The sequence below is a fragment of the Arachis ipaensis genome, chromosome B4 (genome assembly GCF_059453495.1).
Source record: "Arachis ipaensis isolate K30076 ecotype BB chromosome B4, ASM5945349v1, whole genome shotgun sequence".
In the NCBI taxonomy this organism is placed as follows: domain Eukaryota; kingdom Viridiplantae; phylum Streptophyta; class Magnoliopsida; order Fabales; family Fabaceae; genus Arachis; species Arachis ipaensis.
The window spans coordinates 47,419,014-47,424,789 of NC_142439.1; the positions used below are offsets into that span (position 1 = coordinate 47,419,014).

Genomic DNA, 5,776 nt, shown 5'->3' on the forward strand with positions numbered 1-5,776 from the left:
TTCTTCTAATCTCTTGTCGGATCTCCGGATATTCGCCCTTTTTGAGCTTAAAAGGGACCTCAGGGATCACCTTTTTCTTCGCCACAACTTCATAGAAGTGGTCTTGATGGACCTTGAGATGAATCTTTCTATCTTCCATGACTCAGAGGTGGAAGCAATTGCCTTCCCTTTCCTCTTTCTTGAGGTTTTTCTGGCCTTAGGTGCCATTAATGGTTATGGAAAAATAAAAAGTATTGCTTTTACCACACCAAACTTAAAAGGTTGCTCGTCCTCGAGCAAAAGAAGAAAGAAAGTAGTAGAAGAAGAAGAAAATGGAGGAGATGGAGGGAGATGTGGTTCGGCCAAGGGGTAGAAGTAGTGGTTGTAATGTGTGAAAATGAAGGAGTGGTGAGGAGGATATATAGGGGTGGGGGGAGGGTTAGGTTTCGTGTATTAGGGTTGGGTTTGGGAGGGAATAGATTTTGAATTTGGAGGTAGGTGGGGTTTTTGGGGAAAAGTTATGGAGGTGATTGGTGATGGGTGTTTGGGGAAGAGTGTTATGAAAAGGTGAGAGAGAGAGAGAGAGAGAGAGGTGGGGTAGGTGGGGATCCTGTGGGATCCACAGATCCTGAAGGATCAAGGACTTATCATCCCTGCTCCATTTAGGCGTGTAAAACGCCCTTAGAGTGCACTTCTGGCGTTAAACGCCAGGTTGCTGCTTGTTTCTGGCATTTAACGCCAGCTTTTCTCCCTTTATTGGCGTTTAACGCCAAGTTGGTGCTTGTTTCTGGCGTTAAACGCCAGACTGTAGCTTGTTTCTGGCATTTAACACCAGCTTGATGCTTCTTTCTGGCGTTAAACGCTAGTCTGATGCTTCTTACTGGTGTTTAAACGCCAGTAAGCTCTTCTTCCAAGGTGAGCTATTTTTAATGCTGTTTTTCATTATATTTTTAATTTTTCAGTTGTTTTTGTGACTTCACATGATCATCAACCTAAAAAAAATATAAAATAACAATGGAAAATAAATAGATATAATTAAATAACATTGGGTTGCCTCCCAATAAGCGCTTCTTTAATGTCAATAGCTTGACAGTGAGCTCTCATGGAGCCTCACAGATAATCAGAGCAGGGTTGGGGCCTCTCAACACTAAACTTAGAGCTTGGTTGTGGCCTTCCAACACCAAACTTAGAGTTTGAATGTGGGGGTTTTGTTTGACTCTGTATTGAGAGAAGCTTTTCATGCTTCCTCTCCATGGTTACAGAAGGAGAACCTTGAAACTTAAATACAAGGTAGTCCTCATTCAACTGAAGGACCAACTCTCCTCTGTTAACATCAATCACAGCTTTTGCTGTGGCTAGGAAGGGTCTACCAAGGATGATGGATTCATCCTCATCCTTCCCAATGTCTAGGATTATGAAGTCAGCAGGGATGTAAAGGCCTTCAACCTTTACTAGCACATCCTCTACTAGTCTATAAGCCTGTTTCATTGATTTATCTGCCATCTCTAGTGAGATTCTTGCAGCTTGTACCTCAAAGATTCTCAGTTTCTCCATTACAGAGAATGACATGAGGTTTATCCCTGACCCCAGGTCACACAGAGCCTTCTCAAAGGTCATGGTGCCTATGGTACAAGGTATGAAGAATTTTTCGGGATCCGGTTTCTTCTGAGGTAATGTTTGCCTCATTAATGTATTCAGTTCATTGGTGAGCAAGGGGGGTTCATCCTCCCAAGTCTCATTAACAAATAACTTGGCATTCAACTTCATGATTGCTCCTATATACTTAGTAACTTGCTCTTCGGTGATGTCTTCATCCTCTTCAGATGAAGAATATTCATCAGAGCTCATGAATGGCAGAAGGAAGTTCAATAGAATCTCTATGGTCTCTGTATGAGCCTCAGATTCCTTTGGTTCCTCAAAGAGAAACTCCTTTCTGTCCAGAGGACGTCCCATGAGGCTTTTCTTACTGGGACTCATGTCCTCCTCACTCTCTCCAGGTTCGGCCATGTTGGTCATGGTTATGGCCTTGCACTCTCTCTTGGAATTTTCTTCTATATTGCTTGGGAGAGTACTGGGATGAGTTTCAGTAATCTTCTTACTCAGCTGACCCACCTGTGCCTCCAAATTTCTAATGGAGGACCTTGTTTCATTCATGAAACTTAGTGTGGTCTTAGATAGATCAGAGACTATGGTTGCCAGGCCAGAATGGCTCTGTTCAGAATTCTCTGTCTGTTGCTGAGAAGATGATGGAAAAGGCTTGCTATTGCTAAACCTATTTCTTCCACCATTATTATTGAAGCCTTGTTGAGGCTTCTATTGGTCTTTCCATGAGAATTTTGGATGATTTCTCCATGAAGGGTTATAGGTATTTCCATAGGATTCTCCATGTAATTCACCTCTGCTATTGCAGGGTTCTTAGGATCATAAGCTTCTTCTTCAGAAGATGCTTCTTTAGTACTATTGGATGCAGCTTGCAATCCATTCAGACTCTGAGAAATCATATTGACTTGCTGAGTCAATATTTTGTTCTGAGCCAATATGGCATTTAGAGTATCAATTTCAAGAACTCCCTTCTTCTGAGGCGTCCCATTGTTCACAGGACTCCTCTTAGAGGTGTACATGAATTGGTTATTTGCAACCATTTCAATGAGTTCCTGAGCTTCTGCAGGGGTTTTTAGATGAAGAGATCCTCCTGCAGAATGGTCTAATGACATTTTTGACAACTCAGACAAACCATGATAGAATATACATATGATGCTCCATTCTGGAAGCATGTCAGTAGGACACCTTTTGATCAATCGCTTATATCTTTTCCAAGCTTCATAGAGGGACTCACCTTCCTTCTGTCTGAAGGTTTGGATTTCCACTCTAAGCTTGCTCATCTTTTGAGGTGGAAAGAATTTGGCCAGGAAAGCACTGACCAGCTTTTCCCAAGAGTTTAGGCTTTCCTTAGGTTGTGAATCCAACCATGTTCTAGCTCTGTCTCTTACAGCAAAAGGGAAAAGCATAAGCCTGTAGACCTCGAATCAACTCCATTGGTCTTGACAGTGTCACAGATTTGCAAGAATTTAGCTAAGAACTGATGAGGATCTTCCAATGGAAGTCCATGAAACTTGCAATTCTGTTACATTAGAGAAACTAATTGAGGCTTAAGCTCAAAGTTATTTGTTCCAATGGCAGGAATTGAGATGCTTCTTCCATAGAATTTAGAAGAGGGTGCAATAAAGTCACCAAGCATCTTCCTTGCATCTCCACCATTGTTATTGGGTTCAGCCATGTCTCCTTCCTTTTCGAAAATTTCTGTCAGGTCCTCTCCAGAGGGTTGTTCTTTAGCTTCTCTTAGTTTCCTCTTAAGAGTCGTTTCAGGTTCAGGATCAGCTTCAATAAGAATGTCTTTATCCCTGTTCCTGCTCATATGAAAAAGAAGAGAACAGAAAAGAAGAGAAATCCTCAATATCACAGTATAGAGATTCCTTTATGTGAGTAGAAGAAGAGAAGAATAGAAGAAGGAGAAGAGAAAAATTCGAACACAGAGAAGAAGATGGGATTCGAATTATGAGTAGAAGAGAAGAGTGTTAGTAAATAAATAAATAAATAGAAAAAATGAGAGAGAGAGAATTTCGAATTTAAAAAGAATAAAAAGAAAATATTTTTGTTTTTATTTTAATTATTAGTTAGAATTCGAAAATTAAAAAGAGAAATAAAATTAAATTAAAATTTAAAACAATTAGTTAATTAAAAATGAATTTGAAAAAGTGGGGAGGAATTTTTGAAAATTAGAGAGAGAAAATTAGTTAGGTGGTTTTGAAAAAGATAAGAAATAGTAAAACAAACAAAAAGTCAAGTAGTTAATTGAAAAAGATTTAAAAATCAATTTTGAAAAGATAAGAAGTTAGAAAAGATTTTGAAATTGATTTTGAAAAAGATACGATTGAAAATCATTTTGAAAAAGATTTGAAAAATAAATTTAAAAAGATTTGATTTTTTTTGAAATTAAAGTTAATTACTTGACTAACAAGAAACAAAAATTTATGATTCTAAAATTTAAAGATTGAACCTTTCTTACTAGGCAAGTAACAAGCTTAAAATTTTTGAATCAATCACATTATTTGTTAGCATTAATTTCAAAAATATGAAATAAAAATAAGAAAAAGATTTTGAAAATAAATTTTTTAAAATTTTCGAAAATATCTATAGAAAATGAAAAAGATTTGATTTTTGAAAAAGTTTTGAAAAGATAGGATTTTTAAATTGAAAATTTGACTTGACTCATAAGAAACAACTAGATTTTTAAAACTTTTGACTAAATCAAACCAAATTTTCGAAAATTATGAGCTAAATAAGGAAAAGATATTTTTTTTTATTTTTGATTTTTTAATGAGAAGAGAGAAAAAAAAGATATCATTTTTATGTTGTTCTCTTTTTCTATTAAACAACAAAAATGAAACAACACATAAAAATTTAAGATCAAAATAAAAAATACATGCAAGAACACTTTGAATGTCAAGATGAACACCAAGAACACTTTGAAGATCAAGATGAACATCAAGACTTATTTTTGAAAATTTTTATGAAAAGAAAAACATGCAAGACACCAAACTTAGAAATTTTCAATATTTAGACACTAACAAATTGAAAATGCATATGAAAAACAAGAAAAGACACAAAACAAGAAAATGCAAAGATCAAATAAGGAAAATCATCAAGAACAACTTGAAGATTATAAAGAACAGTTTCATGCAGGTGTTCTTCAAAAATTTAAAGAAAAATTAAAAAAATGCAATTGACACCAAACTTAAAAATTGACACTTGACTCAAACAAGAAACAAAATTATTTTTGGTTTTTATGATTTTATTAATTTTTTTTTTGAAAATTATTTTGGGAAAAACGAAAAAGAAGAAAAAAGATTTTGTATTTTTTTCGAAAATAAGAAATAAAAAGCTTAAAAATAAAATAAAATTACCTAATCTGAGCAACAAGATGAAACGTCAGTTGTCCAAACTCGAACAATCCCCAGCAACGGCGCCAAAAACTTGGTGCACAAAATTGTGATCTCAACTGTGCCAACAACTTGGTACGCATGATCATAATCTCAATTCTTTTTCACAACTCTACACAACTAACCAGCAAGTGCACTGAGTCGTCCAAGTAATAAACCTTACGTGAGTAAGGGTCGATCCCACGGAGATTGTCGGCTTGAAGCAAGCTATGGTCATCTTGCAAATCACAGTCAGGCAGATTCAAATGGTTATGGGATTTTGATAATTAAAAGATAAATAGAACATAAAATAAGATTGAGATACTTATGTAATTCATTGGTGAGAATTTCAGATAAGCATATGGAGATGCTTTGCTCCTTCTGAATCTCTGCTTTCCTACTGCCTTTATTCAATCATTCATACTCCTTTCCATGGCAAGCTGTATGTTGGGGATCACCGTTGTCAATGGCTATCGTCTGTCCTCTCAGTGAAAATGGTCCAAATGCGCTGTCACCGCACGGCTAATCATCTGTCGGTTCTCGATCATGTTGGAATAGGATCCATTGATCCTTTTGCGTCTGTCACTACGCCCAACACTCGCGAGTTTGAAGCTCGTCACAGTCATCCCTTTCCAAATCCTACTCGGAATACCACAGACAAGGTTTAGACTTTCTGGATCTCAGGAATGGCCGCCAATAATTCTAGCCTATACCACGAAGGTTTTAATCTTCGATTAGAAACCCAAGAGATACACAGTCAAGCTTGTTTGCATGTAGAACGGAAGTGGTTGTCAGGCACGCGTTCATAGGTGAGAATG

The 5,776-nt window shown here is 36.7% G+C and overlaps 1 non-coding gene across 1 annotated transcript; it reads left to right on the plus strand.

Annotated features, from left to right (window-relative positions):
* Positions 1 to 2,747: 2,747 nt before the first annotated feature.
* LOC148567447 (small nucleolar RNA R71) lies at positions 2,748 to 2,855 on the plus strand. The gene has a single exon (XR_015882462.1). It is a non-coding gene; the product is annotated as a small nucleolar RNA R71 (small nucleolar RNA).
* The last annotated feature ends 2,921 nt before the right edge of the window (positions 2,856 to 5,776 follow it).